Here is a 21,808-nt window from a genome sequence, read left to right as displayed (position 1 = left end):
TTTCTGTGGTCAAGAGAACAAGGAGCACACCGGACAGGACGAGCCGTCCTTCCAAGTTTCGACAAATTGATGCATGACTCTTATACTCCTGCACTGGTGCACTCTTTGTGGAAAGGCGGACATTGCATCAACTTCTCTATCAATTTGCTGTACCTGCATGAGAGCATTTAGTGAATTACGTACATCGACTGGAGAATCGACTGTGGTTGATTAATTGCCATTGTTAGGTATTGAGTACATTTGTTGATTCTGTGAAAATGTATGAGTTCACCTGTTAAGAAAATTGATTCCATCTGCCATACTCCTGGCCACTGAGCCAATGTTTTTTTTGAAATGCAGTATTCAGAAAGAGTGGATGTCAGTATATTTTGCACGAAATTACATTGCTGCACTATTGATTTGGAAAGTGACTTGTCAACATGAGTGCTCGGATGTTTTTGCGCCGTTTTTTCTCGGCAACAAAGGACCGCATACAACAGAGTGCGAAAGAAAGCATGAATGGGGCAAAACGTGAACGCTCGGCGTCTCTGGGTGGGCTCGAACCACCATCCTTTCGGTTAACAGCCGAACGCGCTAACCGATTGCGCCACAGAGACAACACATCCGCTGCGCCTTCAGTAAATGACTGAAATAAGATTATTATCGCGTTTCTGAACATTTAAATTGCCCTGAACACATTGCGACCGTTCAATCCTCACGGGCAGCAAGTGCTGCCCTTTCACACCCAAAATGCTACTTCATTTCAACAATTCCTTCCCATTTGATTCTTGACATACCGCAAACGACGGCCAACTGATTTGATTCTTTCTCAGCGAGGCACCGCGCCCTTCATTCTCTCTCATCTCATTTCGCGAATTCTTTCTCAACATTCACCAACTGGTCATTGGGTTCCCTCTGCCGCTCATTTCCCACTTTCTCCACCCGACTCACAATCTTTTCCAAAGTTTTGCCAAATCTTGCTCAGTGCTCCCACGTCCAGCCTGAGGAAACACCGCTCTCAGGAGAGACAAGAGACAAGGGAATAATTCTCAAGGTGAAGGAGGGTTTTGCTGCAGGCTCCCAAACAATTCCGGCTGAATTGTTAGAGATGCTGATCGAGCAAATACGGAGCGAACGTCTTTTTCTCAGAAAAGGCAGTCAGACGGAAGATGACGGTTTTGACAATTCTTCAATACATCGATCCGCAGATAGAGTGTGAGGTGAGAAGATTTTCGTATGCACACCGCGTGCTCGCATAATCACCAATGATCTATTTCCTGAAGTGAAGACAGTGTCCGGGGTTGAATTTCAGCCAGCCGAACAGGCAAGTGAGATGTCTTCTGAAAAACGGCACAACTCATCTATCGTCTGCCAGTGCTCGCCTTGACTTTAGTTAACATCCTCTGCTGTGAAAAAAATTAAGCATTGTGTTCCCAGTGCAAGTACAGTTGCTGCTCCGCGGTTATCTGATCGTAATTTCGGAACCCACGTCGAAATACTATTTTCCCGCTGCAGGTGAATTTGCGTCTGGAATTAGACGGTTGAGTGTTGCTTGTTGGTTCATTTTGAATGTTGACTGTTTGATTTCTGGATACTGAAACAAGGTGATAAACAGACGCTCCGTCAAGAAACTATCAATGAATTATGTCTTAAATAGGAGAGAATGTTTACGCGTAAAAAGTGATTTTCTCAACGCGTCGTTCTGAGAGTGGCAAATCAAAACACAAGTTGCCGTAACTCGGATTCGAACCGAGGTTGCTGCGGCCACAACGCAGAGTACTAACCACTATACGATCACGGCCTCCCATGCAAAGAACCGTTGGTGCAAGCAATTAGACATTGCTGTATTCTTTGTCTTTTGAACTGGAACCTCCGCATATCTCCTCAGATCAGAATGCCATTCCGGATGCCAACCCTTTCAAATGTCCCTTCGTCCTGTGCAGTATTAGAATACTCTTCTTTATATAAGTCGAGGAAAATTGCAAGTGAGCCACAATACCAAACATTTCTGCTCCCTTCAATTTTGCTGCGTGGATGGCACTCGTGATGTTTCTGTGGTCAAGAGAAGAAGGAGCACACCGGACAGGACGAGCCGTCCTTCCAAGTTTCGACAAATTGATGCATGACTCTTATACTCCTGCACTGGTGCACTCTTTGTGGAAAGGCGGACATTGCATCAACTTCTCTATCAATTTGCTGTACCTGCATGAGAGCATTTAGTGAATTACGTACATCGACTGGAGAATCGACTGTGGTTGATTAATTGCCATTGTTAGGTATTGAGTACATTTGTTGATTCTGTGAAAATGTATGAGTTCACCTGTTAAGAAAATTGATTCCATCTGCCATACTCCTGGCCACTGAGCCAATGTTTTTTTTGAAATGCAGTATTCAGAAAGAGTGGATGTCAGTATATTTTGCACGAAATTACATTGCTGCACTATTGATTTGGAAAGTGACTTGTCAACATGAGTGCTCGGATGTTTTTGCGCCGTTTTTTCTCGGCAACAAAGGACCGCATACAACAGAGTGCGAAAGAAAGCATGAATGGGGCAAAACGTGAACGCTCGGCGTCTCTGGGTGGGCTCGAACCACCATCCTTTCGGTTAACAGCCGAACGCGCTAACCGATTGCGCCACAGAGACAACACATCCGCTGCGCCTTCAGTAAATGACTGAAATAAGATTATTATCGCGTTTCTGAACATTTAAATTGCCCTGAACACATTGCGACCGTTAAATCCTCACGGGCAGCAAGTGCTGCCCTTTCACACCCAAAATGCTACTTCATTTCAACAATTCCTTCCCATTTGATTCTTGACATACCGCAAACGACGGCCAACTGATTTGATTCTTTCTCAGCGAGGCACCGCGCCCTTCATTCTCTCTCATCTCATTTCGCGAATTCTTTCTCAACATTCACCAACTGGTCATTGGGTTCCCTCTGCCGCTCATTTCCCACTTTCTCCACCCGACTCACAATCTTTTCCAAAGTTTTGCCAAATCTTGCTCAGTGCTCCCACGTCCAGCCTGAGGAAACACCGCTCTCAGGAGAGACAAGAGACAAGGGAATAATTCTCAAGGTGAAGGAGGGTTTTGCTGCAGGCTCCCAAACAATTCCGGCTGAATTGTTAGAGATGCTGATCGAGCAAATACGGAGCGAATGTCTTTTTCTCAGAAAAGGCAGTCAGACGGAAGATGACGGTTTTGACAATTCTTCAATACATCGATCCGCAGATAGAGTGTGAGGTGAGAAGATTTTCGTATGCACACCGCGTGCTCGCATAATCACCAATGATCTATTTCCTGAAGTGAAGACAGTGTCCGGGGTTGAATTTCAGCCAGCCGAACAGGCAAGTGAGATGTCTTCTGAAAAACGGCACAACTCATCTATCGTCTGCCAGTGCTCGCCTTGACTTTAGTTAACATCCTCTGCTGTGAAAAAAATTAAGCATTGTGTTCCCAGTGCAAGTACAGTTGCTGCTCTGCGGTTATATGATCGTAATTTCGGAACCCACGTCGAAATACTATTTTCCCGCTGCAGGTGAATTTGCGTCTGGAATTAGACGGTTGAGTGTTGCTTGTTGGTTCATTTTGAATGTTGACTGTTTGATTTCTGGATACTGAAACAAGGTGATAAACAGACGCTCCGTCAAGAAACTATCAATGAATTATGTCTTAAATAGGAGAGAATGTTTACGCGTAAAAAGTGATTTTCTCAACGCGTCGTTCTGAGAGTGGCAAATCAAAACACAAGTTGCTGTAACTCGGATTCGAACCGAGGTTGCTGCGGCCACAACGCAGAATACTAACCACTATACGATCACGGCCTCCCATGCAAAGAACCGTTGGTGCAAGCAATTAGACATTGCTGTATTCTTTGTCTTTTGAACTGGAACCTCCGCATATCTCCTCAGATCAGAATGCCATTCCGGATGCCAACCCTTTCAAATGTCCCTTCGTCCTGTGCAGTATTAGAATACTCTTCTTTATATAAGTCGAGGAAAATTGCAAGTGAGCCGCAATACCAAACATTTCTGCTCCCTTCAATTTTGCTGCGTGGATGGCACTCGTGATGTTTCTGTGGTCAAGAGAACAAGGAGCACACCGGACAGGACGAGCCGTCCTTCCAAGTTTCGACAAATTGATGCATGACTCTTATACTCCTGCACTGGTGCACTCTTTGTGGAAAGGCGGACATTGCATCAACTTCTCTATCAATTTGCTGTACCTGCATGAGAGCATTTAGTGAATTACGTACATCGACTGGAGAATCGACTGTGGTTGATTAATTGCCATTGTTAGGTATTGAGTACATTTGTTGATTCTGTGAAAATGTATGAGTTCACCTGTTAAGAAAATTGATTCCATCTGCCATACTCCTGGCCACTGAGCCAATGTTTTTTTTGAAATGCAGTATTCAGAAAGAGTGGATGTCAGTATATTTTGCACGAAATTACATTGCTGCACTATTGATTTGGAAAGTGACTTGTCAACATGAGTGCTCGGATGTTTTTGCGCCGTTTTTTCTCGGCAACAAAGGACCGCATACAACAGAGTGCGAAAGAAAGCATGAATGGGGCAAAACGTGAACGCTCGGCGTCTCTGGGTGGGCTCGAACCACCATCCTTTCGGTTAACAGCCGAACGCGCTAACCGATTGCGCCACAGAGACAACACATCCGCTGCGCCTTCAGTAAATGACTGAAATAAGATTATTATCGCGTTTCTGAACATTTAAATTGCCCTGAACACATTGCGACCGTTAAATCCTCACGGGCAGCAAGTGCTGCCCTTTCACACCCAAAATGCTACTTCATTTCAACAATTCCTTCCCATTTGATTCTTGACATACCGCAAACGAAGGCCAACTGATTTGATTCTTTCTCAGCGAGGCACCGCGCCCTTCATTCTCTCTCATCTCATTTCGCGAATTCTTTCTCAACATTCACCAACTGGTCATTGGGTTCCCTCTGCCGCTCATTTCCCACTTTCTCCACCCGACTCACAATCTTTTCCAAAGTTTTGCCAAATCTTGCTCAGTGCTCCCACGTCCAGCCTGAGGAAACACCGCTCTCAGGAGAGACAAGAGACAAGGGAATAATTCTCAAGGTGAAGGAGGGTTTTGCTGCAGGCTCCCAAACAATTCCGGCTGAATTGTTAGAGATGCTGATCGAGCAAATACGGAGCGAATGTCTTTTTCTCAGAAAAGGCAGTCAGACGGAAGATGACGGTTTTGACAATTCTTCAATACATCGATCCGCAGATAGAGTGTGAGGTGAGAAGATTTTCGTATGCACACCGCGTGCTCGCATAATCACCAATGATCTATTTCCTGAAGTGAAGACAGTGTCCGGGGTTGAATTTCAGCCAGCCGAACAGGCAAGTGAGATGTCTTCTGAAAAACGGCACAACTCATCTATCGTCTGCCAGTGCTCGCCTTGACTTTAGTTAACATCCTCTGCTGTGAAAAAAATTAAGCATTGTGTTCCCAGTGCAAGTACAGTTGCTGCTCCGCGGTTATATGATCGTAATTTCGGAACCCACGTCGAAATACTATTTTCCCGCTGCAGGTGAATTTGCGTCTGGAATTAGACGGTTGAGTGTTGCTTGTTGGTTCATTTTGAATGTTGACTGTTTGATTTCTGGATACTGAAACAAGGTGATAAACAGACGCTCCGTCAAGAAACTATCAATGAATTATGTCTTAAATAGGAGAGAATGTTTACGCGTAAAAAGTGATTTTCTCAACGCGTCGTTCTGAGAGTGGCAAATCAAAACACAAGTTGCTGTAACTCGGATTCGAACCGAGGTTGCTGCGGCCACAACGCAGAGTACTAACCACTATACGATCACGGCCTCCCATGCAAAGAACCGTTGGTACAAGCAATTAGACATTGCTGTATTCTTTGTCTTTTGAACTGGAACCTCCGCATATCTCCTCAGATCAGAATGCCATTCCGGATGCCAACCCTTTCAAATGTCCCTTCGTCCTGTGCAGTATTAGAATATTCTTCTTTATATAAGTCGAGGAAAATTGCAAGTGAGCCACAATACCAAACACTTCTGCTCCCTTCAATTTTGCTGCGTGGATGGCACTCGTGATGTTTCTGTGGTCAAGAGAACAAGGAGCACACCGGACAGGACGAGCCGTCCTTCCAAGTTTCGACAAATTGATGCATGACTGTTATACTCCTGTACTGGTGCACTCATTGTTGGAAGGCGGACATTGCATCAACTTCTCTATCAATTTGCTGTACCTGCATGAGAGCATTTAGTGAATTACGTACATCTACTGGAGAATCGACTGTGGTTGATTAATTGACATTGTTAGGTATTGAGTACATTTGTTGATTCTGTGAAAATGTATGAGTTCACCTGTTAAGAAAATTGATTCCATCTGCCATACTCCTGGCCACTGAGCCAATGTTTTTTTTGAAATGCAGTATTCAGAAAGGGTGGATGTCAGTATATTTTGCACGAAATTACATTGCTGCACTATTGATTTGGAAAGTGACTTGTCAACATGAGTGCTCGGATGTTTTTGCGCCGTTTTTTCTCGGCAACAAAGGACCGCATACAACAGAGTGCGAAAGAAAGCATGAATGGGGCAAAACGTGAACGCTCGGCGTCTCTGGGTGGGCTCGAACCACCATCCTTTCGGTTAACAGCCGAACGCGCTAACCGATTGCGCCACAGAGACAACACATCCGCTGCGCCTTCAGTAAATGACTGAAATAAGATTATTATCGCGTTTCTGAACATTTAAATTGCCCTGAACACATTGCGACCGTTCAATCCTCACGGGCAGCAAGTGCTGCCCTTTCACACCCAAAATGCTACTTCATTTCAACAATTCCTTCCCATTTGATTCTTGACATACCGCAAACGACGGCCAACTGATTTGATTCTTTCTCAGCGAGGCACCGCGCCCTTCATTCTCTCTCATCTCATTTCGCGAATTCTTTCTCAACATTCACCAACTGGTCATTGGGTTCCCTCTGCCGCTCATTTCCCACTTTCTCCACCCGACTCACAATCTTTTCCAAAGTTTTGCCAAATCTTGCTCAGTGCTCCCACGTCCAGCCTGAGGAAACACCGCTCTCAGGAGAGACAAGAGACAAGGGAATAATTCTCAAGGTGAAGGAGGGTTTTGCTGCAGGCTCCCAAACAATTCCGGCTGAATTGTTAGAGATGCTGATCGAGCAAATACGGAGCGCATGTCTTTTTCTCAGAAAAGGCAGTCAGACGGAAGATGACGGTTTTGACAATTCTTCAATACATCGATCCGCAGATAGAGTGTGAGGTGAGAAGATTTTCGTATGCACACGGCGTGCTCGCATAATCACCAATGATCTATTTCCTGAAGTGAAGACAGTGTACGGGGTTGAATTTCACCCAGCCGAACAGGCAAGTGAGATGTCTTCTGAAAAACGGCACAACTCATCTATCGTCTGCCAGTGCTCGCCTTGACTTTAGTGCACATCCTCCGCTGTGAAAAAAATTAAGCATTGTCTTCACAGTGCAAGTACAGTTGCTGCTCCGCGGTTATATGATCGTAATTTCGGAACCCACGTCGAAATACTATTTTCCCGCTGCAGGTGAATTTGCGTCTGGAATTAGACGGTTGAGTGTTGCTTGTTGGTTCATTTTGAATGTTGACTGTTTGATTTCTGGATACTGAAACAAGGTGATAAACAGACGCTCCGTCAAGAAACTATCAATGAATTATGTCTTAAATAGGAGAGAATGTTTACGCGTAAAAAGTGATTTTCTCAACGCGTCGTTCTGAGAATGGCAAATCAAAATACAAGTTGCCGTAACTCGGATTCGAACCGAGGTTGCTGCGGCCACAACGCAGAGTACTAACCACGAGGCGATCACGGCCTCCCATGCAAAGAACCGTTGGGGCAAGCAATTAGACATTGCTGTATTCTTTGTCTTTTGAACTGGAACCTCCGCATATCTCCTCAGATCAGAATGCCATTCCGGATGCCAACCCTTTCAAATGTCCCTTCGTCCTGTGCAGTATTAGAATATTCTTCTTCATATAAGTCGAGGAAAATTGCAAGTGAGCCGCAATACCAAACACTTCTGCTCCCTTCAATTTTGCTGCGTGGATGGCACTCGTGATGTTTCTGTGGTCAAGAGAACAAGGAGCACACCGGACAGGACGAGCCGTCCTTCCAAGTTTCGACAAATTGATGCATGACTGTTATACTCCTGTACTGGTGCACTCATTGTGGGAAGGCGGACATTGCATCAACTTCTCTATCAATTTGCTGTACCTGCATGAGAGCGTTTAGTGAATTACGTACATCTACTGGAGAATCGACTGTGGTTGATTAATTGACATTGTTAGGTATTGAGTACATTTGTTGATTCTGTGAAAATGTATGAGTTCACCTGTTAAGAAAATTGATTCCATCTGCCATACTCCTGGCCACTGAGCCAATGTTTTTTTTGAAATGCAGTATTCAGAAAGGGTGGATGTCAGTATATTTTGCACGAAATTACATTGCTGCACTATTGATTTGGAAAGTGACTTGTCAACATGAGTGCTCGGATGTTTTTGCGCCGTTTTTTCTCGGCAACAAAGGACCGCATACAACAGAGTGCGAAAGAAAGCATGAATGGGGCAAAACGTGAACGCTCGGCGTCTCTGGGTGGGCTCGAACCACCATCCTTTCGGTTAACAGCCGAACACGCTAACCGATTGCGCCACAGAGACAACACATCCGCTGCGCCTTCAGTAAATGACTGAAATAAGATTATTATCGCGTTTCTGAACATTTAAATTGCCCTGAACACATTGCGACCGTTCAATCCTCACGGGCAGCAAGTGCTGCCCTTTCACACCCAAAATGCTACTTCATTTCAACAATTCCTTCCCATTTGATTCTTGACATACCGCAAACGACGGCCAACTGATTTGATTCTTTCTCAGCGAGGCACCGCGCCCTTCATTCTCTCTCATCTCATTTCGCGAATTCTTTCTCAACATTCACCAACTGGTCATTGGGTTCCCTCTGCCGCTCATTTCCCACTTTCTCCACCCGACTCACAATCTTTTCCAAAGTTTTGCCAAATCTTGCTCAGTGCTCCCACGTCCAGCCTGAGGAAACACCGCTCTCAGGAGAGACAAGAGACAAGGGAATAATTCTCAAGGTGAAGGAGGGTTTTGCTGCAGGCTCCCAAACAATTCCGGCTGAATTGTTAGAGATGCTGATCGAGCAAATACGGAGCGCATGTCTTTTTCTCAGAAAAGGCAGTCAGACGGAAGATGACGGTTTTGACAATTCTTCAATACATCGATCCGCAGATAGAGTGTGAGGTGAGAAGATTTTCGTATGCACACCGCGTGCTCGCATAATCACCAATGATCTATTTCCTGAAGTGAAGACAGTGTACGGGGTTGAATTTCACCCAGCCGAACAGGCAAGTGAGATGTCTTCTGAAAAACGGCACAACTCATCTATCGTCTGCCAGTGCTCGCCTTGACTTTAGTGCACATCCTCCGCTGTGAAAAAAATTAAGCATTGTCTTCACAGTGCAAGTACAGTTGCTGCTCCGCGGTTATATGATCGTAATTTCGGAACCCACGTCGAAATACTATTTTCCCGCTGCAGGTGAATTTGCGTCTGGAATTAGACGGTTGAGTGTTGCTTGTTGGTTCATTTTGAATGTTGACTGTTTGATTTCTGGATACTGAAACAAGGTGATAAACAGACGCTCCGTCAAGAAACTATCAATGAATTATGTCTTAAATAGGAGAGAATGTTTACGCGTAAAAAGTGATTTTCTCAACGCGTCGTTCTGAGAATGGCAAATCAAAATACAAGTTGCCGTAACTCGGATTCGAACCGAGGTTGCTGCGGCCACAACGCAGAGTACTAACCACGAGACGATCACGGCCTCCCATGCAAAGAACCGTTGGGGCAAGCAATTAGACATTGCTGTATTCTTTGTCTTTTGAACTGGAACCTCCGCATATCTCCTCAGATCAGAATGCCATTCCGGATGCCAACCCTTTCAAATGTCCCTTCGTCCTGTGCAGTATTAGAATATTCTTCTTTATATAAGTCGAGGAAAATTGCAAGTGAGCCGCAATACCAAACACTTCTGCTCCCTTCAATTTTGCTGCGTGGATGGCACTCGTGATGTTTCTGTGGTCAAGAGAACAAGGAGCACACCGGACAGGACGAGCCGTCCTTCCAAGTTTCGACAAATTGATGCATGACTGTTATACTCCTGTACTGGTGCACTCTTTGTGGAAAGGCGGACATTGCATCAACTTCTCTATCAATTTGCTGTACCTGCATGAGAGCATTTAGTGAATTACGTACATCTACTGGAGAATCGACTGTGGTTGATTAATTGCCATTGTTAGGTATTGAGTACATTTGTTGATTCTGTGAAAATGTATGAGTTCACCTGTTAAGAAAATTGATTCCATCTGCCATACTCCTGGCCACTGAGCCAATGTTTTTTTTGAAATGCAGTATTCAGAAAGGGTGGATGTCAGTATATTTTGCACGAAATTACATTGCTGCACTATTGATTTGGAAAGTGACTTGTCAACATGAGTGCTCGGATGCTTTTGCGCCGTTTTTTCTCGGCAACAAAGGACCGCAGACAACAGAGTGCGAAAGAAAGCATGAATGGGGCAAAACATGAACGCTCGGCGTCTCTGGGTGGGCTCGAACCACCATCCTTTCGGTTAACAGCCGAACGCGCTAACCGATTGCGCCACAGAGACAACACATCCGCTGCGCCTTCAGTAAATGACTGAAATAAGATTATTATCGCGTTTCTGAACATTTAAATTGCCCTGAACACATTGCGACCGTTCAATTCTCACGGGCAGCAAGTGCTGCCCTTTCACACCCAAAATGCTACTTCATTTCAACAATTCCTTCCCATTTGATTCTTGACATACCGCAAACGACGGCCAACTGATTTGATTCTTTCTCAGCGAGGCATCGCGCCCTTCATTCTCTCTCATCTCATTTCGCGAATTCTTTCTCAACATTCACCAACTGGTCATTGGGTTCCCTCTGCCGCTCATTTCCCACTTTCTCCACCCGACTCACAATCTTTTCCAAAGTTTTGCCAAATCTTGCTCAGTGCTCCCACGTCCAGCCTGAGGAAACACCGCTCTCAGGAGAGACAAGGGAATAATTCTCAAGGTGAAGGAGGGTTTTGCTGCAGGCTCCCAAACAATTCCGGCTGAATTGTTGGAGATGCTGATCGAGCAAATACGGAGCGAATGTCTTTTTCTCAGAAAAGGCAGTCAGACGGAAGATGACGGTTTTGACAATTCTTCAATACATCGATCCGCAGATAGAGTGTGAGGTGAGAAGATTTTCGTATGCACACCGCGTGCTCGCATAATCACCAATGATCTATTTCCTGAAGTGAAGACAGTGTCCGGGGTTGAATTTCACCCAGCCGAACAGGCAAGTGAGATGTGTTCTGAAAAACGGCACAACTCATCTATCGTCTGCCAGTGCTCGCCTTGACTTTAGTTAACATCCTCTGCTGTGAAAAAAATTAAGCATTGTGTTCCCAGTGCAAGTACAGTTGCTGCTCCGCGGTTAGATGATCGTAATTTCGGAACCCACGTCGAAATACTATTTTCCCGCTGCAGGTGAATTTGCGTCTGGAATTAGACGGTTGAGTGTTGCTTGTTGGTTCATTTTGAATGTTGACTGTTTGATTTCTGGATACTGAAACAAGGTGATAAACAGACGCTCCGTCAAGAAACTATCAATGAATTATGTCTTAAATAGGAGAGAATGTTTACGCGTAAAAAGTGATTTTCTCAACGCGTCGTTCTGAGAATGGCAAATCAAAACACAAGTTGCCGTAACTCGGATTCGAACCGAGGTTGCTGCGGCCACAACGCAGAGTACTGACCACTATACGATCACGGCCTCGCATGCAAAGAACCGTTGGTGCAAGCAATTAGACATTGCTGTGTTCTTTGTCTTTTGAACTGGAACCTCCGCATGTCTCCTCAGATCAGAATGCCATTCCGGATGCCAACCCTTTCAAATGTCCCTTCGTCCTGTGCAGTATTAGAATACTCTTCTTTATATAAGTCGAGGAAAATTGCAAGTGAGCCGCAATACCAAACACTACTGCTCCCTTCAATTTTGCTGCGTGGATGGCACTCGTGATGTTTCTGTGGTCAAGAGAACAAGGAGCACACCGGACAGGACGAGCCGTCCTTCCAAGTTTCGACAAATTGATGCATGACTGTTATACTCCTGGACTGGTGCACTCATTGTGGGAAGGCGGACATTGCATCAACTTCTCTATCAATTTGCTGTACCTGCATGAGAGCGTTTAGTGAATTACGTACATCTACTGGAGAATATACAGTGGTTGATTAATTGACATTGTTAGGTATTGAGTACATTTGTTGATTCTGTGAAAATGTATGAGTTCACCTGTTAAGAAAATTGATTCCATCTGCCATACTCCTGGCCACTGAGCCAATGTTTTTTTTGAAATGCAGTATTCAGAAAGGGTGGATGTCAGTATATTTTGCACGAAATTACATTGCTGCACTATTGATTTGGAAAGTGACTTGTCAACATGAGTGCTCGGATGTTTTTGCGCCGTTTTTTCTCGGCAACAAAGGACCGCATACAACAGAGTGCGAAAGAAAGCATGAATGGGGCAAAACGTGAACGCTCGGCGTCTCTGGGTGGGCTCGAACCACCATCCTTTCGGTTAACAGCCGAACGCGCTAACCGATTGCGCCACAGAGACAACACATCCGCTGCGCCTTCAGTAAATGACAGAAATAAGATTATTATCGCGTTTCTGAACATTTAAATTGCCCTGAACACATTGCGACCGTTCAATCCTCACGGGCAGCAAGTGCTGCCCTTTCACACCCAAAATGCTACTTCATTTCAACAATTCCTTCCCATTTGATTCTTGAAATACCGCAAACGACGGCCAACTGATTTGATTCTTTCTCAGCGAGGCACCGCGCCCTTGTGTTCTGAAAAACGGCACAACTCATCTATCGTCTGCCAGTGCTCGCCTTGACTTTAGTTAACATCCTCTGCTGTGAAAAAAATTAAGCATTGTGTTCCCAGTGCAAGTACAGTTGCTGCTCCGCGGTTAGATGATCGTAATTTCGGAACCCACGTCGAAATACTATTTTCCCGCTGCAGGTGAATTTGCGTCTGGAATTAGACGGTTGAGTGTTGCTTGTTGGTTCATTTTGAATGTTGACTGTTTGATTTCTGGATACTGAAACAAGGTGATAAACAGACGCTCCGTCAAGAAACTATCAATGAATTATGTCTTAAATAGGAGAGAATGTTTACGCGTAAAAAGTGATTTTCTCAACGCGTCGTTCTGAGAATGGCAAATCAAAACACAAGTTGCCGTAACTCGGATTCGAACCGAGGTTGCTGCGGCCACAACGCAGAGTACTGACCACTATACGATCACGGCCTCGCATGCAAAGAACCGTTGGTGCAAGCAATTAGACATTGCTGTGTTCTTTGTCTTTTGAACTGGAACCTCCGCATGTCTCCTCAGATCAGAATGCCATTCCGGATGCCAACCCTTTCAAATGTCCCTTCGTCCTGTGCAGTATTAGAATACTCTTCTTTATATAAGTCGAGGAAAATTGCAAGTGAGCCGCAATACCAAACACTACTGCTCCCTTCAATTTTGCTGCGTGGATGGCACTCGTGATGTTTCTGTGGTCAAGAGAACAAGGAGCACACCGGACAGGACGAGCCGTCCTTCCAAGTTTCGACAAATTGATGCATGACTGTTATACTCCTGGACTGGTGCACTCATTGTGGGAAGGCGGACATTGCATCAACTTCTCTATCAATTTGCTGTACCTGCATGAGAGCGTTTAGTGAATTACGTACATCTACTGGAGAATATACAGTGGTTGATTAATTGACATTGTTAGGTATTGAGTACATTTGTTGATTCTGTGAAAATGTATGAGTTCACCTGTTAAGAAAATTGATTCCATCTGCCATACTCCTGGCCACTGAGCCAATGTTTTTTTTGAAATGCAGTATTCAGAAAGGGTGGATGTCAGTATATTTTGCACGAAATTACATTGCTGCACTATTGATTTGGAAAGTGACTTGTCAACATGAGTGCTCGGATGTTTTTGCGCCGTTTTTTCTCGGCAACAAAGGACCGCATACAACAGAGTGCGAAAGAAAGCATGAATGGGGCAAAACGTGAACGCTCGGCGTCTCTGGGTGGGCTCGAACCACCATCCTTTCGGTTAACAGCCGAACGCGCTAACCGATTGCGCCACAGAGACAACACATCCGCTGCGCCTTCAGTAAATGACAGAAATAAGATTATTATCGCGTTTCTGAACATTTAAATTGCCCTGAACACATTGCGACCGTTCAATCCTCACGGGCAGCAAGTGCTGCCCTTTCACACCCAAAATGCTACTTCATTTCAACAATTCCTTCCCATTTGATTCTTGAAATACCGCAAACGACGGCCAACTGATTTGATTCTTTCTCAGCGAGGCACCGCGCCCTTCATTCTCTCTCATCTCATTTCGCGAATTCTTTCTCAACATTCACCAACTGGTCATTGGGTTCCCTCTGCCGCTCATTTCCCACTTTCTCCACCCGACTCACAATCTTTTCCAAAGTTTTGCCAAATCTTGCTCAGTGCTCCCACGTCCAGCCTGAGGAAACACCGCTCTCAGGAGAGACAAGAGACAAGGGAATAATTCTCAAGGTGAAGGAGGGTTTTGCTGCAGGCTCCCAAACAATTCCGGCTGAATTGTTAGAGATGCTGATCGAGCAAATACGGAGCGCATGTCTTTTTCTCAGAAAAGGCAGTCAGACGGAAGATGACGGTTTTGACAATTCTTCAATACATCGATCCGCAGATAGAGTGTGAGGTGAGAAGATTTTCGTATGCACACCGCGTGCTCGCATAATCACCAATGATCTATTTCCTGAAGTGAAGACAGTGTACGGGGTTGAATTTCACCCAGCCGAACAGGCAAGTGAGATGTCTTCTGAAAAACGGCACAACTCATCTATCGTCTGCCAGTGCTCGCCTTGACTTTAGTGCACATCCTCCGCTGTGAAAAAAATTAAGCATTGTCTTCACAGTGCAAGTACAGTTGCTGCTCCGCGGTTATATGATCGTAATTTCGGAACCCACGTCGAAATACTATTTTCCCGCTGCAGGTGAATTTGCGTCTGGAATTAGACGGTTGAGTGTTGCTTGTTGGTTCATTTTGAATGTTGACTGTTTGATTTCTGGATACTGAAACAAGGTGATAAACAGACGCTCCGTCAAGAAACTATCAATGAATTATGTCTTAAATAGGAGAGAATGTTTACGCGTAAAAAGTGATTTTCTCAACGCGTCGTTCTGAGAATGGCAAATCAAAATACAAGTTGCCGTAACTCGGATTCGAACCGAGGTTGCTGCGGCCACAACGCAGAGTACTAACCACGAGACGATCACGGCCTCCCATGCAAAGAACCGTTGGGGCAAGCAATTAGACATTGCTGTATTCTTTGTCTTTTGAACTGGAACCTCCGCATATCTCCTCAGATCAGAATGCCATTCCGGATGCCAACCCTTTCAAATGTCCCTTCGTCCTGTGCAGTATTAGAATATTCTTCTTTATATAAGTCGAGGAAAATTGCAAGTGAGCCGCAATACCAAACACTTCTGCTCCCTTCAATTTTGCTGCGTGGATGGCACTCGTGATGTTTCTGTGGTCAAGAGAACAAGGAGCACACCGGACAGGACGAGCCGTCCTTCCAAGTTTCGACAAATTGATGCATGACTGTTATACTCCTGTACTGGTGCACTCTTTGTGGAAAGGCGGACATTGCATCAACTTCTCTATCAATTTGCTGTACCTGCATGAGAGCATTTAGTGAATTACGTACATCTACTGGAGAATCGACTGTGGTTGATTAATTGCCATTGTTAGGTATTGAGTACATTTGTTGATTCTGTGAAAATGTATGAGTTCACCTGTTAAGAAAATTGATTCCATCTGCCATACTCCTGGCCACTGAGCCAATGTTTTTTTTGAAATGCAGTATTCAGAAAGGGTGGATGTCAGTATATTTTGCACGAAATTACATTGCTGCACTATTGATTTGGAAAGTGACTTGTCAACATGAGTGCTCGGATGCTTTTGCGCCGTTTTTTCTCGGCAACAAAGGACCGCAGACAACAGAGTGCGAAAGAAAGCATGAATGGGGCAAAACGTGAACGCTCGGCGTCTCTGGGTGGGCTCGAACCACCATCCTTTCGGTTAACAGCCGAACGCGCTAACCGATTGCGCCACAGAGACAACACATCCGCTGCGCCTTCAGTAAATGACTGAAATAAGATTATTATCGCGTTTCTGAACATTTAAATTGCCCTGAACACATTGCGACCGTTCAATTCTCACGGGCAGCAAGTGCTGCCCTTTCACACCCAAAATGCTACTTCATTTCAACAATTCCTTCCCATTTGATTCTTGACATACCGCAAACGACGGCCAACTGATTTGATTCTTTCTCAGCGAGGCATCGCGCCCTTCATTCTCTCTCATCTCATTTCGCGAATTCTTTCTCAACATTCACCAACTGGTCATTGGGTTCCCTCTGCCGCTCATTTCCCACTTTCTCCACCCGACTCACAATCTTTTCCAAAGTTTTGCCAAATCTTGCTCAGTGCTCCCACGTCCAGCCTGAGGAAACACCGCTCTCAGGAGAGACAAGGGAATAATTCTCAAGGTGAAGGAGGGTTTTGCTGCAGGCTCCCAAACAATTCCGGCTGAATTGTTGGAGATGCTGATCGAGCAAATACGGAGCGAATGTCTTTTTCTCAGAAAAGGCAGTCAGACGGAAGATGACGGTTTTGACAATTCTTCAATACATCGATCCGCAGATAGAGTGTGAGGTGAGAAGATTTTCGTATGCACACCGCGTGCTCGCATAATCACCAATGATCTATTTCCTGAAGTGAAGACAGTGTCCGGGGTTGAATTTCACCCAGCCGAACAGGCAAGTGAGATGTGTTCTGAAAAACGGCACAACTCATCTATCGTCTGCCAGTGCTCGCCTTGACTTTAGTTAACATCCTCTGCTGTGAAAAAAATTAAGCATTGTGTTCCCAGTGCAAGTACAGTTGCTGCTCCGCGGTTAGATGATCGTAATTTCGGAACCCACGTCGAAATACTATTTTCCCGCTGCAGGTGAATTTGCGTCTGGAATTAGACGGTTGAGTGTTGCTTGTTGGTTCATTTTGAATGTTGACTGTTTGATTTCTGGATACTGAAACAAGGTGATAAACAGACGCTCCGTCAAGAAACTATCAATGAATTATGTCTTAAATAGGAGAGAATGTTTACGCGTAAAAAGTGATTTTCTCAACGCGTCGTTCTGAGAATGGCAAATCAAAACACAAGTTGCCGTAACTCGGATTCGAACCGAGGTTGCTGCGGCCACAACGCAGAGTACTGACCACTATACGATCACGGCCTCGCATGCAAAGAACCGTTGGTGCAAGCAATTAGACATTGCTGTATTCTTTGTCTTTTGAACTGGAACCTCCGCATGTCTCCTCAGATCAGAATGCCATTCCGGATGCCAACCCTTTCAAATGTCCCTTCGTCCTGTGCAGTATTAGAATACTCTTCTTTATATAAGTCGAGGAAAATTGCAAGTGAGCCGCAATACCAAACACTACTGCTCCCTTCAATTTTGCTGCGTGGATGGCACTCGTGATGTTTCTGTGGTCAAGAGAACAAGGAGCACACCGGACAGGACGAGCCGTCCTTCCAAGTTTCGACAAATTGATGCATGACTGTTATACTCCTGGACTGGTGCACTCTTTGTGGAAAGGCGGACATTGCATCAACTACTCTATCAATTTGCTGTACCTGCATGAGAGCATTTAGTGAATTACGTACATCTACTGGAGAATATACAGTGGTTGATTAATTGACATTGTTCGGTATTGAGTACATTTGTTGATTCTTTGAAAATGTATGAGTTCACCTGTTAAGAAAATTGATTCCATCTGCCATACTCCTGGCCACTGAGCCAATGTTGTTTCGAAATGCAGTATTCACAAAGGGTGGATGTCAGTATATTTTGCACGAAATTTCATTGCTGCACTATTGATTTGGAAAGTGACTTGTCAACATGAGTGCTCGGATGTTTTTGCGCCGTTTTTTCTCGGCAACAAAGGACCGCAGACAACAGAGTGCGAAAGAAAGCATGAATGGGGCAAAACGTGAACGCTCGGCGTCTCTGGGTGGGCTTGAACCACCATCCTTTCGGTTAACAGCCGAACGCGCTAACCGATTGCGCCACAGAGACAACACATCCGCTACGCCTTCAGTAATTGACTGAAATAAGATTGTTATCGCGTTTCTGAACATTTAAATTGCCCTGAACACATTGCGACCGTTAAATCCTCACGGGCAGCAAGAGCTGCCCTTTCACACCCAAAATGCTACTTCATTTCAACAATTCCTTCCCATTTGATTCTTGACATACCGCAAACGAAGGCCAACTGATTTGATTCTTTCTCAGCGAGGCACCGCGCCCTTCATTCTCTCTCATCTCATTTCGCGAATTCTTTCTCAACATTCACCAACTGGTCATTGGGTTCCCTCTGCCGCTCATTTCCCACTTTCTCCACCCGACACACAATCTTTTCCAAAGTTTTGCCAAATCTTGCTCAGTGCTCCCACGTCCAGCCTGAGGAAACACCGCTCTCAGGAGAGACAAGAGACAAGGGAATAATTCTCAAGGTGAAGGAGGGTTTTGCTGCAGGCTCCCAAACAATTCCGGCTGAATTGTTAGAGATGCTGATCGAGCAAATATGGAGCGAATGTCTTTTTCTCAGAAAAGGCAGTCAGACGGAAGATGACGGTTTTGACAATTCTTCAATACATCGATCCGCAGATAGAGTGTGAGGTGAGAAGATTTTCGTATGCACACCGCGTGCTCGCATAATCACCAATGATCTATTTCCTGAAGTGAAGACAGTGTCCGGGGTTGAATTTCAGCCAGCCGAACAGGCAAGTGAGATGTCTTCTGAAAAACGGCACAACTCATCTATCGTCTGCCAGTGCTCGCCTTGACTTTAGTTAACATCCTCTGCTGTGAAAAAAATTAAGCATTGTGTTCCCAGTGCAAGTACAGTTGCTGCTCCGCGGTTATATGATCGTAATTTCGGAACCCCCGTCGAAATACTATTTTCCCGCTGCAGGTGAAATTGCGTCTGGAATTAGACGGTTGAGTGTTGCTTGTTGGTTCATTTTGAATGTTGACTGTTTGATTTCTGGATACTGAAACAAGGTGATAAACAGACGCTCCGTCAAGAAACTATCAATGAATTATGTCTTAAATAGGAGAGAATGTTTACGCGTAAAAAGTGATTTTCTCAACGCGTCGTTCTGAGAATGGCAAATCAAAACACAAGTTGCCGTAACTCGGATTCGAACCGAGGTTGCTGCGGCCACAACGCAGAGTACTAACCACTATACGATCACGGCCTCCCATGCAAAGAACCGTTGAGGCACGCAATTAGACGTTGCTGTATTCTTTGTCTTTTGAACTGGAACCTCCGCATATCTCCTCAGATCAGAATGCCATTCCGGATGCCAACCCTTTCAAATGTCCCTTCGTCCTGTGCAGTATTAGAATATTCTTCTTTATATAAGTCGAGGAAAATTGCAAGTGAGCCGCAATACCAAACACTTCTGCTCCCTTCAATTTTGCTGCGTGGATGGCACTTGTGATGTTTCTGTGGTCAAGAGAACAAGCAGCACACCGGGCAGGACGAGCAGTCCTTCCAAGTTTCGACAAATTGATGCATGACTGTTATACTCCTGTACTGGTGCACTCTTTGTGGAAAGGCGGACATTGCATCAACTTCTCTATCAATTTGCTGTACCTGCATGAGAGCATTTAGTGAATTACGTACATCTACTGGAGAATCTACTGTGGTTGATTAATTGCCATTGTTAGGTATTGAGTACATTTGTTGATTCTGTGAAAATGTATGAGTTCACCTGTTAAGAAAATTGATTCCATCTGCCATACTCCTGGCCACTGAGCCAATGTTGTTTTGAAATGCGGTATTCCGAAAGGGTGGATGTCAGTATATTTTGCACGAAATTACATTGCTGCACTATTGATTTGGAAAGTGACTTGTCAACATGAGTGCTCGGATGTTTTTGCGCCGTTATTTCTCGGCAACAAAGGACCGTACACAACAGAGTGCGAAAGAAAGCATGAATGGGGCAAAACGCGAACGCACGGCGTCTATGGGTGGGCTCGAAACACCACCCTTCCCGTTAACAGCCGAACACGCTATCCGATTGCGCCACAGAGACAACTCACCCACCCCGCTTTCAGTAAATGACTGAAATAAAATTGTTATCGCGTTTCTGAACATTTAAATTGCCCTGAACACATTGCGACCGTTCAATCCTCACGGGCAGCAAGTGCTGCCCTTTCACACCCAAAATGCTACTTCATTTCAACAATTCCTTCCCATTTGATTCTTGACATACCGCAAACGACGGCCAACTGATTTGATTCTTTCTCAGCGAGGCACCGCGCCCTTCATTCTCTCTCATCTCATTTCGCGAATTCTTTCTCAACATACATCAACTGGTCATTGGGTTCCCTCTGCCGCTCATTTCCCACTTTCTCCACCCGACTCACAATCTTTTCCAAAGTTTTGCCAAATCTTGCTCAGTGCTCCCACGTCCAGCCTGAGGAAACACCGATCTCAGGAGAGACAAGAGACAAGGGAATAATTCTCAAGGTGAAGGAGGGTTTTGCTGCAGGCTCCCAAACAATTCCGGCTGAATTGTTAGAGATGCTGATCGAGCAAATATGGAGCGAATGTCTTTTTCTCAGAAAAGGCAGTCAGACGGAAGATGACGGTTTTGACAATTCTTCAATACATCGATCCGCAGATAGAGTGTGAGGTGAGAAGATTTTCGTATGCACACCGCGTGCTCGCATAATCACCAATGATCTATTTGCTGAAGTGAAGACAGTGTACGGGGTTGAATTTCAGCCAGCCGAACAGGCAAGTGAGATGTCTTCTGAAAAACGGCACAACTCATCTATCGTCGGCCAGTGCTTCGCCTTGACTTTAGTGCACATCCTCCGCTGTGAAGAAAATTAAGCATTGTGTTCCCAGTGCAAGTACAGTTGCTGCTCCGCGGTTATATGATCGTAATTTCGGAACCCACGTCGAAATACTATTTTCCCGCTGCAGGTGAAATTGCGTCTGGAATTAGACGGTTGAGTGTTGCTTGTTGGTTCATTTTGAATGTTGACTGTTTGATTTCTGGATACTGAAACAAGGTGATAAACAGAAGCTCCGTCAAGAAACTATCAATGAATTATGTCTTAAATAGGAGAGAATGTTTACGCGTAAAAAGTGATTTTCTCAACGCCTCGTTCTGAGAATGTCACATCAAAACGCAAGTTGCCGTAACTCGGATTCGAACCGAGGTTGCTGCGGCCACAACGCAGAGTACTAACCACTATACGATCACGGCCTCCCATGCAAAGAACCGATGGTGCACGCAGTTAGACATTGCTGTATTCTTTGTCTTTTGAACTGGAACCTCCGCATATCTCCTCAGATCAGAATGCCATTCCGGATGCCAACACTTTCAAATGTCCCTTTGTCCTGTGCAGTATTAGAATATTCTTCTTTATATAAGTCGAGGAAAATTGCAAGTGAGCCGCAATACCAAACACTTCTGCTCCCTTCAAGTTTGCTGCGTGGATGGCACTCGTGATG

The 21,808-nt window shown here is 45.0% G+C and overlaps 16 non-coding genes across 16 annotated transcripts; all 16 read right to left on the bottom strand.

The window, feature by feature from the left end:
* Positions 1–522: 522 nt before the first annotated feature.
* Positions 523–596, bottom strand: trnan-guu (transfer RNA asparagine (anticodon GUU)). Its single transcript has one exon. It is a non-coding gene; the product is annotated as a tRNA-Asn (tRNA).
* Positions 597–1,708: 1,112 nt separating this feature from the next.
* trnah-gug (transfer RNA histidin (anticodon GUG)) lies at positions 1,709–1,780 on the bottom strand. The gene has a single exon. It is a non-coding gene; the product is annotated as a tRNA-His (tRNA).
* A 770-nt stretch (positions 1,781–2,550) lies between these two features.
* On the bottom strand, positions 2,551–2,624 carry trnan-guu (transfer RNA asparagine (anticodon GUU)). Its single transcript has one exon. It is a non-coding gene; the product is annotated as a tRNA-Asn (tRNA).
* A 1,954-nt stretch (positions 2,625–4,578) lies between these two features.
* Positions 4,579–4,652, bottom strand: trnan-guu (transfer RNA asparagine (anticodon GUU)). Its single transcript has one exon. It is a non-coding gene; the product is annotated as a tRNA-Asn (tRNA).
* A 1,954-nt stretch (positions 4,653–6,606) lies between these two features.
* trnan-guu (transfer RNA asparagine (anticodon GUU)) lies at positions 6,607–6,680 on the bottom strand. Its single transcript has one exon. It is a non-coding gene; the product is annotated as a tRNA-Asn (tRNA).
* Positions 6,681–8,634: 1,954 nt separating this feature from the next.
* trnan-guu (transfer RNA asparagine (anticodon GUU)) lies at positions 8,635–8,708 on the bottom strand. The gene has a single exon. It is a non-coding gene; the product is annotated as a tRNA-Asn (tRNA).
* A 1,954-nt stretch (positions 8,709–10,662) lies between these two features.
* Positions 10,663–10,736, bottom strand: trnan-guu (transfer RNA asparagine (anticodon GUU)). The gene has a single exon. It is a non-coding gene; the product is annotated as a tRNA-Asn (tRNA).
* A 1,105-nt stretch (positions 10,737–11,841) lies between these two features.
* On the bottom strand, positions 11,842–11,913 carry trnah-gug (transfer RNA histidin (anticodon GUG)). The gene has a single exon. It is a non-coding gene; the product is annotated as a tRNA-His (tRNA).
* A 770-nt stretch (positions 11,914–12,683) lies between these two features.
* On the bottom strand, positions 12,684–12,757 carry trnan-guu (transfer RNA asparagine (anticodon GUU)). Its single transcript has one exon. It is a non-coding gene; the product is annotated as a tRNA-Asn (tRNA).
* Positions 12,758–13,384: 627 nt separating this feature from the next.
* On the bottom strand, positions 13,385–13,456 carry trnah-gug (transfer RNA histidin (anticodon GUG)). The gene has a single exon. It is a non-coding gene; the product is annotated as a tRNA-His (tRNA).
* Positions 13,457–14,226: 770 nt separating this feature from the next.
* Positions 14,227–14,300, bottom strand: trnan-guu (transfer RNA asparagine (anticodon GUU)). Its single transcript has one exon. It is a non-coding gene; the product is annotated as a tRNA-Asn (tRNA).
* Positions 14,301–16,254: 1,954 nt separating this feature from the next.
* Positions 16,255–16,328, bottom strand: trnan-guu (transfer RNA asparagine (anticodon GUU)). The gene has a single exon. It is a non-coding gene; the product is annotated as a tRNA-Asn (tRNA).
* A 1,105-nt stretch (positions 16,329–17,433) lies between these two features.
* Positions 17,434–17,505, bottom strand: trnah-gug (transfer RNA histidin (anticodon GUG)). Its single transcript has one exon. It is a non-coding gene; the product is annotated as a tRNA-His (tRNA).
* Positions 17,506–18,274: 769 nt separating this feature from the next.
* trnan-guu (transfer RNA asparagine (anticodon GUU)) lies at positions 18,275–18,348 on the bottom strand. The gene has a single exon. It is a non-coding gene; the product is annotated as a tRNA-Asn (tRNA).
* Positions 18,349–19,460: 1,112 nt separating this feature from the next.
* trnah-gug (transfer RNA histidin (anticodon GUG)) lies at positions 19,461–19,532 on the bottom strand. The gene has a single exon. It is a non-coding gene; the product is annotated as a tRNA-His (tRNA).
* A 1,956-nt stretch (positions 19,533–21,488) lies between these two features.
* Positions 21,489–21,560, bottom strand: trnah-gug (transfer RNA histidin (anticodon GUG)). The gene has a single exon. It is a non-coding gene; the product is annotated as a tRNA-His (tRNA).
* Between the last annotated feature and the right edge of the window lie 248 nt (positions 21,561–21,808).

The sequence above is a fragment of the Mustelus asterias genome, chromosome 8 (genome assembly GCF_964213995.1).
Source record: "Mustelus asterias chromosome 8, sMusAst1.hap1.1, whole genome shotgun sequence".
In the NCBI taxonomy this organism is placed as follows: Eukaryota; Metazoa; Chordata; class Chondrichthyes; order Carcharhiniformes; family Triakidae; genus Mustelus; species Mustelus asterias.
This window is presented reverse-complemented; position numbering and strand designations above follow the sequence as displayed.